The 11,493-nt window shown below is 37.5% G+C and overlaps 1 protein-coding gene across 2 annotated transcripts in view; it reads left to right on the top strand.

Moving 5' to 3' along the window:
* The first annotated feature begins 549 nt into the window (after positions 1–549).
* Positions 550–11,493, top strand: part of SCML2 (Scm polycomb group protein like 2) — a 106,575-nt gene continuing 95,631 nt past the window's right edge. Inside the window, exons 1-3 of one of the 2 annotated variants that reach the window (XM_036840546.1) lie at positions 550–608; positions 6,146–6,214; positions 10,766–10,836. The gene's annotated coding sequence lies outside the window, so the exon portion shown is untranslated. Of the gene's footprint in view, positions 609–6,145; positions 6,215–10,765; positions 10,837–11,493 lie in introns of those variants that run through there. The other variant, XM_036840545.1, reaches the window with a different exon arrangement.

Genomic DNA, 11,493 nt, shown 5'->3' with positions numbered 1-11,493 from the left:
CGAGTCCCAAGGTCCAGTACTGTTTGAGTTCCTCAGCCTAGCACAGAGAAAAGCTTTGCCTAGTCCATTGAATTACATTGTATTCTAGCTTCCCTTTTGTTTTAAATTCTCAAAAGCATGCACTTTATTTCTGAGGCACATTAATCTGAACATTGTAAGGATCAGCTCAGCTCATTTTGGTTTGTTCGTTCATTCACTTAACAAATGCTCAAGGGTGTTCTGTATGCCAGGTCCTTTTCTAGGCACTGAGGATACAGCAGTGAACAAAGGAGACAAAATAAATTTAAAAATTCCTGATCTTTTGGAGCTTACATTTGAGTGAAGTGAGACATACGATAAACAAATAAGCAAATTATAAGGTACATTGTATATTGGAAAGTGAAGTCCTATGCGGAAAATGAGGATATTAATTACAAAATTAAAGCTGGCTTCTGTTAGAAAATAGTTTTAGTTTATGGTTTTTATAAGTACTCTTTCAAACTGTTGCTCTGGCCTTCTGTTATTTCTCACTATTTTCTTTCTTTCTTTCTTTTTTTAAGAGTCAACGGATGCAGAGAAGGAGAATCAAGAGAAAGCTCCTCAGTCAGACACACCTCCTGTGCAAAATGGTAGGTTTTAAATTAGTTCAGTACAACGTATTTTTCTTCCTCACTCAGTGTTGATATAAACTCTTTTCTTATTGCTTTTGGTATAATCTCTGTATAGTAAGCTCCTGTAAATATAAAATCTAAGCAATAGGAAAGGTCAAAAAGATAGTATTTAATTTTGAAAATTTTACCTTGGTTTCACGTAGAGAGGGATTAAGTTAAAAGATAACCCTGTATTTCAGTGCAAATGTTGCCAAACTAAAGATATATAGTTATTAGTTACCATGAATTACCAATTTAAAATAATTTGATTATTAATAAAAACCCTTCTAACACTAGAGTCAATGTGAAAGTCCTTTTTTGATGGTCAAAAGACAGTCCAGTGGATTAAAGCTTAGGCATTGAGGGGGTCTGACAGACCTGTTCTAGAATCTTGGCCTCATTCTTTACTGGCCTTGTGACCTTGGGCAAATTACTCAACATTCTTAGTCTCCTTTTTCTCCTGTGTAGCACAGGGATAATACTACTTACCTCATGGAACTATTAGAATTCAAGAAAATGAGTGTAAAGCACCTAATATAATGCCTAGGCTTATAGTAAATGTTCAGTAAATGTTAACTTTATTTATGAAGTCTGAGTTATTAATTCATGTTTTAAGTTTTTTTATTGTGAACAGCATGTATATAGCACTACATCAGAGACGCAGGAGATAGAATCTGACCCATTGCACCTGCTCTTAAGGAAAATGAGAAAATAAGTCATACATAGACAAAAGGCTGAATTAAAAAAATACTACAGCAAACTTACTGTGTTTGCCAGAGATTTCCAGGCAAACCTCTTGCCCCTTGTCTTTCTGTTGTACCTGCCCTGCCAGCCCTACTCTTGGAGTAAGTAGTTCACCCATGACTTTCTGTTCCTACAGGAAGATTGCCTATAGAGGTAATCCCCATGGAGTCATTCTTTCTCACTGTAGCTGTGTCCTCAGTGTTTCCTTAGCTCTCTTTCTCATTGGCCTCATTTTGTTCCTCAGGTCTTCCTTCCAACCCACAAAACCCTCCAAAGGAAATGGAGGCCGTTAGGTTAGAATGTTCTTCCTTATCCCTACAAATTCCTTTCCTTTTTTTTTTAATATAACAGTTTTATTGAGATATAATTCATATATCACACAATCCACCCATTTCAAATATACAATTCAGTGGTTCTCAGTAGTACATTCCCAGAGTTGTGTAACCATCACCATAATCAATTTTAGAACATTTTCATCACCCTAAAAAGAGATCCTGTACCCAACTAGCAGCCACTCCCCATTTCCTCCCAGTGCCTCTCCCTAGGCAACCACTTATCTACTTTCTGTCTCTATAGATTTTCCTACTCTGGAAATTTCATGAAAATAAATTTGAAAAAATGTACGCTTAAAGGTTGAAACTAGTAACTTTTCAAAATTCTCAAACTCTCTGTTTGAGAAATTCTGATGAAAAATGATATTACTTAATCAAATTGACAGACATCTGCAGATATTTCTCAGGGCCCTGACTCTAACATCTCATTTTAGAAATCAGTGAGTGACTGCTGGAAGGTAAGCTCCAAGAGAGCCAGGATTTTTGTCTGTTTTATTAACTGCTGCATCTGCAGTACCTAGTACAGTGCCTGACACATACTGGTGACCTTCTATGGGAATCCATTGATGAATAAGACAGATATGATTCTTGCTGTCTTTGAGCTTAAGTAGACATTAAACAAATGCCCAGTTACAGTTGTGATAAATGCTATGAGGTATTGGGTGCTGATCATTCAGCTGAGAAGCTTCAAGCTCTAGATGTTTTGCCCATTTTCTTTACATAGCCTCTGAACCCAAACCCAGCACTGGTAGAAGACATTATGATTCTGATTTACTCTGGAGAAGACTGGGGGGCCTCATAGATTATGTTCAGTTTGCTGAAAGGTGTTTGGGTTAATGTATGGACTAGAATAGAGTACAAATCAAACAAGAAGGACAATAGACATGTGCAGGTAACAGTCAGATCACAAAGTTATGTATGTACATCTGTCTCACGAACAGGCCTATCAGTTCCCAGGGCTCCTTTCTGAGAGAGGGTAAATCGGCCCCCCGCCCCCCCGCCAGATCTGTCAGTGAGGATAAGATGCAGAGGCAGACGGGAACTTCATGCTTGTCTGTGACTTTGACTATTTTGGCTCCTGGTCAGCAATTCCAGCTGTGATACTGTAGATGTATCAAATCTAAATTAGTAAAGCCTTTTGCTATGTGTGTTTCCCCCATGTTATTGGCAGGCTCTCATCATATGGGCAACCAAGCTGAACGGTTCTGTGGACTAAAAATTTTTGCCTTATGAATAAAGAAAAAAATTAAGGCTCCAAAGGTTAAATTAACTAGCAGTGCAATAGAAAATAATCGTATTATGGAGCACTGGTATAAAGGATTTGCTAGTTCCAATTATAGCCCATTAAGACACAAATGGTAATAGAATATTTTAAAAATTGTGTTGGATAAAGTATTTTCCAATGTCATTGAAAAATTTTACAAATGTAACTGGTTTGTGGAAGAGTCTTCATTAAGTTCTTTGAGGTATAATTGTGAAATGGTTTTGATTTCTCAGTCATTATTTTCAACTTGTACTCCTTTCTTCCTGGTATGGTGGCTCCTTAATGACATCCTAGTCAGATTTTTTTCCCCCCATTCATGTGTTGTTTTGTTCTTCTTTTGTAATGCTCTCCAAGATCGTATGGTGGTAGAGCTTCAGTTAGAACCTTGGGTCTCTTGATTGTCAGCTTAGTGCTTAGGAGGTCACTGAAATAACCTGGTCAGTTAAATTTTGGAGCCACAGATCTCAGCTTTCACTTTTAATAAAGCTATCCAGTATTCTTAAGTTTAGGCACAACTATGACATTTAGTTTTAGAATAATAACATAAACCATTTATTGAGTTACTTGCATGTATACTACTTCACTTAGTTCTCAAAATACCTTATACCATATGTATTACTTTCCTCATTTTATAGATGAAGGAACTGAGGCTGAGAAAGTGAAATGACTTGCTCAGGGTCACGTAGCTAGTAAGAGGCAGAGTCAGACTGAAAGACGGCAGGTTCAGCTCCAGAGCCTGTGTTCCTTGACGTTCTGCTGCCTACCTTTCAGCACTGTGGTAGTGCTTGCTTTACATTATCTGGAAGAAGAATTAAACCCAGTATTTTTTTTTTTTTAGTGGAAAAATCTCTAAAAGGGTATACAGTGTTACATATGACATGCTTAATACCATATATATAATATGTGTACATGCACATATAAATGCATACTTTCAGGTAACAGTGGTATTCTGAAGTTGGCTCACATCGGCTTGGGAGAGCCGGTGGTACACATTTCTTCCCAACTTTGTGGTTGGTGACTTTACCTTGGCACCTTGCAGTCAGCCATGGTGGTAGTATTTACACCACAGAAATCTGCAAACACTACCAGTCAGGCTTTTTGTTTGTTTGTATTTTCTGGAAAGTTGGCTGTTAAACATTTATTAGCAGTGTGTAAGTGGAACTGTTATATCCTTTGAAGGATATATAAGAGGCTAGTAACACAGATTCCCCTAGGGAGGGAACTGCCGAACCCAATATTTTTATAGTGAGGAAATTAGACAAGAGTATAGAAAAAACCTCATGGTTGATGAGAATTAAACTTTGTATGAATTAATAGTACCTTTAATACTGCTATCAAGTCTTTCAGTGTCTTGGCAGTGTGACTGGCACAGTGAAAATCTTACTGTAGAACTATTTAGTAAATATAAATGTGTACTGTCTTCATACTAGCCAAATTATTTAAATAGAGAGCAGCCCATACATCCCTCTTGAGTGTTCACGTATGTTGAAGAGTCACCCAGTCATAACCAGAAAGTAGATCTGTTACCTTAAATGGTACACCTGGCATCATTCATAGATTCTTTTTTAAGAAGCTTGTCACTTGACAATTCAAGCATCACTAAGGGTAAAACAGCAATAGATGGAAACACATCAAGTGTGGTTAAATTCGTTAGTTCATAATGATACTAAAAAACAAAGCAAAACTTATTTGTCATCTGTGGAGAATGGTATGGATACGATTCTTTTTTTTTTTTTTTTTTTTTTTAATTTTTAAAATTTTCTGGCCACACGGCATGTGGGATCTTAGTTCCCCGACCAGGATCGAACCCATGCTCCCTACATTGGAAGCACAGAGTCTTAACCACTGGACCGCCAGGGAAGCCCCACGGGTACAATTCATTACTTTGAAAACTAGAAAATAAAGGAAAAGAAAGAACAAAGTGTTGATTGTGACTTCCCTTTGTGAGCTCTACCTCAAGGTAACTGAATGGTTGAAGAGGGGAGGTTTCTCTCTATAGAAGTTTTCTGGCTAATAAAGACAGGATGATAATTAGAATACCTCCATTTTGCAGCCACTAATGAACTAATGGATCTAGGCAATAATCATCCATGGCGGCTCATATCACAAAAAGAGCGAGAACTGGGTATATTAGGAACCCCCTGTGAGAAGTACCTATGAAGTCATCTTCTCTCCTCCTCCCAAAAAAGCCAAACCTGAACCTGGTTAAGCTCTTCTGGCTCGAAATAGCAATACAAATTTAGAGAAAATATAAGGACCAGAAGAACCCAGCATCATGAGGAAGTGGTCAGCAAACTCCAGACTGGAAATCTCTGAACTGGTATCATCGGCAAAAAAATTGCTAGGGGAAGGGGGAAAAAGAAGGAGGAGGAGGAGGAGTCTACAGATCAAAAGAAATTTAAGAAATGTATCTGCCATTGCTTCTGTATGGACTTTATTTGTGTCCTGATTGAAACAGACACATTTAAAATATTTAGGACAATAGGGAAGATGAGAATACTGACTACTTATTTGATAATATTAAAGAATTTTGGTTAATTATTCAGCATAATAATAGTATTATGATTAATTTTTAAATGAGTCGTTTAAGAAATATATACTGTAATAAATGTGGATGAAATACATCTTAGACTTGTTGAAGTCCCAAGGTCCAGTACTGTTTGAGTTCCTCAGCCTAGCACAGAGAAAAGCTTTGCCTAGTCCATTGAATTACATTGTATTCTAGCTTCCCTTTTGTTTTAAATTCTCAAAAGCATGCACTTTATTTCTGAGGCACATTAATCTGAACATTGTAAGGATCAGCTCAGCTCATTTTGGTTTGTTCGTTCATTCACTTAACAAATGCTCAAGGGTGTTCTGTATGCCAGGTCCTTTTCTAGGCACTGAGGATACAGCAGTGAACAAAGGAGACAAAATAAATTTAAAAATTCCTGATCTTTTGGAGCTTACATTTGAGTGAAGTGAGACATACGATAAACAAATAAGCAAATTATAAGGTACATTGTATATTGGAAAGTGAAGTCCTATGCGGAAAATGAGGATATTAATTACAAAATTAAAGCTGGCTTCTGTTAGAAAATAGTTTTAGTTTATGGTTTTTATAAGTACTCTTTCAAACTGTTGCTCTGGCCTTCTGTTATTTCTCACTATTTTCTTTCTTTCTTTCTTTTTTTAAGAGTCAACGGATGCAGAGAAGGAGAATCAAGAGAAAGCTCCTCAGTCAGACACACCTCCTGTGCAAAATGGTAGGTTTTAAATTAGTTCAGTACAACGTATTTTTCTTCCTCACTCAGTGTTGATATAAACTCTTTTCTTATTGCTTTTGGTATAATCTCTGTATAGTAAGCTCCTGTAAATATAAAATCTAAGCAATAGGAAAGGTCAAAAAGATAGTATTTAATTTTGAAAATTTTACCTTGGTTTCACGTAGAGAGGGATTAAGTTAAAAGATAACCCTGTATTTCAGTGCAAATGTTGCCAAACTAAAGATATATAGTTATTAGTTACCATGAATTACCAATTTAAAATAATTTGATTATTAATAAAAACCCTTCTAACACTAGAGTCAATGTGAAAGTCCTTTTTTGATGGTCAAAAGACAGTCCAGTGGATTAAAGCTTAGGCATTGAGGGGGTCTGACAGACCTGTTCTAGAATCTTGGCCTCATTCTTTACTGGCCTTGTGACCTTGGGCAAATTACTCAACATTCTTAGTCTCCTTTTTCTCCTGTGTAGCACAGGGATAATACTACTTACCTCATGGAACTATTAGAATTCAAGAAAATGAGTGTAAAGCACCTAATATAATGCCTAGGCTTATAGTAAATGTTCAGTAAATGTTAACTTTATTTATGAAGTCTGAGTTATTAATTCATGTTTTAAGTTTTTTTATTGTGAACAGCATGTATATAGCACTACATCAGAGACGCAGGAGATAGAATCTGACCCATTGCACCTGCTCTTAAGGAAAATGAGAAAATAAGTCATACATAGACAAAAGGCTGAATTAAAAAAATACTACAGCAAACTTACTGTGTTTGCCAGAGATTTCCAGGCAAACCTCTTGCCCCTTGTCTTTCTGTTGTACCTGCCCTGCCAGCCCTACTCTTGGAGTAAGTAGTTCACCCATGACTTTCTGTTCCTACAGGAAGATTGCCTATAGAGGTAATCCCCATGGAGTCATTCTTTCTCACTGTAGCTGTGTCCTCAGTGTTTCCTTAGCTCTCTTTCTCATTGGCCTCATTTTGTTCCTCAGGTCTTCCTTCCAACCCACAAAACCCTCCAAAGGAAATGGAGGCCGTTAGGTTAGAATGTTCTTCCTTATCCCTACAAATTCCTTTCCTTTTTTTTTTAATATAACAGTTTTATTGAGATATAATTCATATATCACACAATCCACCCATTTCAAATATACAATTCAGTGGTTCTCAGTAGTACATTCCCAGAGTTGTGTAACCATCACCATAATCAATTTTAGAACATTTTCATCACCCTAAAAAGAGATCCTGTACCCAACTAGCAGCCACTCCCCATTTCCTCCCAGTGCCTCTCCCTAGGCAACCACTTATCTACTTTCTGTCTCTATAGATTTTCCTACTCTGGAAATTTCATGAAAATAAATTTGAAAAAATGTACGCTTAAAGGTTGAAACTAGTAACTTTTCAAAATTCTCAAACTCTCTGTTTGAGAAATTCTGATGAAAAATGATATTACTTAATCAAATTGACAGACATCTGCAGATATTTCTCAGGGCCCTGACTCTAACATCTCATTTTAGAAATCAGTGAGTGACTGCTGGAAGGTAAGCTCCAAGAGAGCCAGGATTTTTGTCTGTTTTATTAACTGCTGCATCTGCAGTACCTAGTACAGTGCCTGACACATACTGGTGACCTTCTATGGGAATCCATTGATGAATAAGACAGATATGATTCTTGCTGTCTTTGAGCTTAAGTAGACATTAAACAAATGCCCAGTTACAGTTGTGATAAATGCTATGAGGTATTGGGTGCTGATCATTCAGCTGAGAAGCTTCAAGCTCTAGATGTTTTGCCCATTTTCTTTACATAGCCTCTGAACCCAAACCCAGCACTGGTAGAAGACATTATGATTCTGATTTACTCTGGAGAAGACTGGGGGGCCTCATAGATTATGTTCAGTTTGCTGAAAGGTGTTTGGGTTAATGTATGGACTAGAATAGAGTACAAATCAAACAAGAAGGACAATAGACATGTGCAGGTAACAGTCAGATCACAAAGTTATGTATGTACATCTGTCTCACGAACAGGCCTATCAGTTCCCAGGGCTCCTTTCTGAGAGAGGGTAAATCGGCCCCCCGCCCCCCCGCCAGATCTGTCAGTGAGGATAAGATGCAGAGGCAGACGGGAACTTCATGCTTGTCTGTGACTTTGACTATTTTGGCTCCTGGTCAGCAATTCCAGCTGTGATACTGTAGATGTATCAAATCTAAATTAGTAAAGCCTTTTGCTATGTGTGTTTCCCCCATGTTATTGGCAGGCTCTCATCATATGGGCAACCAAGCTGAACGGTTCTGTGGACTAAAAATTTTTGCCTTATGAATAAAGAAAAAAATTAAGGCTCCAAAGGTTAAATTAACTAGCAGTGCAATAGAAAATAATCGTATTATGGAGCACTGGTATAAAGGATTTGCTAGTTCCAATTATAGCCCATTAAGACACAAATGGTAATAGAATATTTTAAAAATTGTGTTGGATAAAGTATTTTCCAATGTCATTGAAAAATTTTACAAATGTAACTGGTTTGTGGAAGAGTCTTCATTAAGTTCTTTGAGGTATAATTGTGAAATGGTTTTGATTTCTCAGTCATTATTTTCAACTTGTACTCCTTTCTTCCTGGTATGGTGGCTCCTTAATGACATCCTAGTCAGATTTTTTTCCCCCCATTCATGTGTTGTTTTGTTCTTCTTTTGTAATGCTCTCCAAGATCGTATGGTGGTAGAGCTTCAGTTAGAACCTTGGGTCTCTTGATTGTCAGCTTAGTGCTTAGGAGGTCACTGAAATAACCTGGTCAGTTAAATTTTGGAGCCACAGATCTCAGCTTTCACTTTTAATAAAGCTATCCAGTATTCTTAAGTTTAGGCACAACTATGACATTTAGTTTTAGAATAATAACATAAACCATTTATTGAGTTACTTGCATGTATACTACTTCACTTAGTTCTCAAAATACCTTATACCATATGTATTACTTTCCTCATTTTATAGATGAAGGAACTGAGGCTGAGAAAGTGAAATGACTTGCTCAGGGTCACGTAGCTAGTAAGAGGCAGAGTCAGACTGAAAGACGGCAGGTTCAGCTCCAGAGCCTGTGTTCCTTGACGTTCTGCTGCCTACCTTTCAGCACTGTGGTAGTGCTTGCTTTACATTATCTGGAAGAAGAATTAAACCCAGTATTTTTTTTTTTTTTTTTTAAAAATCTCTAAAAGGGTATACAGTGTTACATATGACATGCTTAATACCATATATATAATATGTGTACATGCACATATAAATGCATACTTTCAGGTAACAGTGGTATTCTGAAGTTGGCTCACATCGGCTTGGGAGAGCCGGTGGTACACATTTCTTCCCAACTTTGTGGTTGGTGACTTTACCTTGGCACCTTGCAGTCAGCCATGGTGGTAGTATTTACACCACAGAAATCTGCAAACACTACCAGTCAGGCTTTTTGTTTGTTTGTATTTTCTGGAAAGTTGGCTGTTAAACATTTATTAGCAGTGTGTAAGTGGAACTGTTATATCCTTTGAAGGATATATAAGAGGCTAGTAACACAGATTCCCCTAGGGAGGGAACTGCCGAACCCAATATTTTTATAGTGAGGAAATTAGACAAGAGTATAGAAAAAACCTCATGGTTGATGAGAATTAAACTTTGTATGAATTAATAGTACCTTTAATACTGCTATCAAGTCTTTCAGTGTCTTGGCAGTGTGACTGGCACAGTGAATTGACGTGTCCAGGCAAAGTATACTGCTTTCTGACCTTCTCTTCTAGCATAATATATCATGAAGACTAAGTGAGAGAAAGGACAGCAAGAGTTTGTAGAAAATATAGATAATTACAACAATGCATATCAGTCATTGCACTGATGACTGGTTTCTGCTTTGTTCTGCTCCCATATTCTTAACACCCTGGATGGGGATCTGATAGTCAGTTGAGAAACAATGCTGGTTCTCAGAGTTTTTCTTTCCACAAAGTATTGCTTTATTTCTGCTCTACCACACATCTAAACACCTTTAGATCCCTGTGAAAAACAAACGCCTTCACAGTAATGGGATGAAATGGTAAAAACATGTCTTGAGTAAATTTATATTTGAGACATTTGAGTAGAATTTGCTATTACTCTATAAAAAGTCCTTTAGTTATTTCTAGAGTTCACATTTTCAGAAGCACTGTGCTGCAGTCTTCTGTACATCAGATGATCTAGATTGTAATTTATATCAGAGCTATTATTATCAGGAAGTTGTCTTATTTTTTACTTCCATGCTGGTAGTCAAATGTAGATCAGGAAATTTGAATCTGTTCTTTAAGAAGTATTTCTTTGAAGAGATATGGAACTAAAACCCATTTTATTCCTGAAAGTTAGTATACATATTATATGTATTAATGGGAATTCCCTGCTCGTCCAGTGGTTAAGACTCGGCACTTTCACTGCCGTGGGCCCAGGTTCGATTCCTGGTCGGGGAACTAAGATCCCACAAGCTGCGTGGCATGGCCAAAAAAAGGAAACAACAAAACTATTTTTGCGTGTTTTTTTCCAGATGATTTTCACTGGGAAAATTACTTGAAAGAGACTGGATCTTTAAGTGCTCCTTCAGAGTGTTTCAGACAGGTATGCCAAAATTCTGTAGATGTCATGTTGTATATATTGATGTAAACTATTAACTTGTTGAAGGGTGCCTGTGTGATTGTTAGGTTCTAGTAGTGTGAGGAGATAGTGGGATTGTGGTAGTGCTGCTTAAGAACCAGATGGTCTCTTTGCATCCATTCATTAAGAATTTACTTTATGTCAGATATACTAAGCTCTTATGACTGCCCCTCTGGAGAGAAAGACAGACATGTAAATAATTAATTATGAAAAGTGTGATAAGTATACTGGGAGAGCTTACAGAAGAGGTGGCTATCTGAGGTGGTTGGGATGAGGGGAGGGATATTCCAGGCAGAGAGAACATCCAAAGCAAAGGCACGCGGGTGTAAAAGAACCTGAGTGTTAAGGGATGGTATGGGGTGGCTGAAGCACAAAGTGGGTAGAAGTGATAATATGGGAATGAGATTAAGGTGCGGTGGCTTTTAACCTGTACTGAGGATTTGGACTTTATGTTAGGCAGTGGTGAGCTGCCGTTCGGCTTATTTTAAGGGGAATGGCCTAATCATATTCTTATTTTAGAAAGCCACTCAGGATGCATTTTTGAGGCTGTATTTGGGTTGCCTGGAAGTGGGCAGATGAGTAAGACCAGCAGTGGGCAGCCAAGTCAGGCTGCATGTCAAG

The sequence above is a fragment of the Balaenoptera musculus genome, chromosome X (genome assembly GCF_009873245.2).
Source record: "Balaenoptera musculus isolate JJ_BM4_2016_0621 chromosome X, mBalMus1.pri.v3, whole genome shotgun sequence".
In the NCBI taxonomy this organism is placed as follows: domain Eukaryota; kingdom Metazoa; phylum Chordata; class Mammalia; order Artiodactyla; family Balaenopteridae; genus Balaenoptera; species Balaenoptera musculus.
The sequence above is the reverse complement of the archived record's forward strand: the minus strand, read 5'-3'. Positions and strand labels throughout refer to the sequence as shown.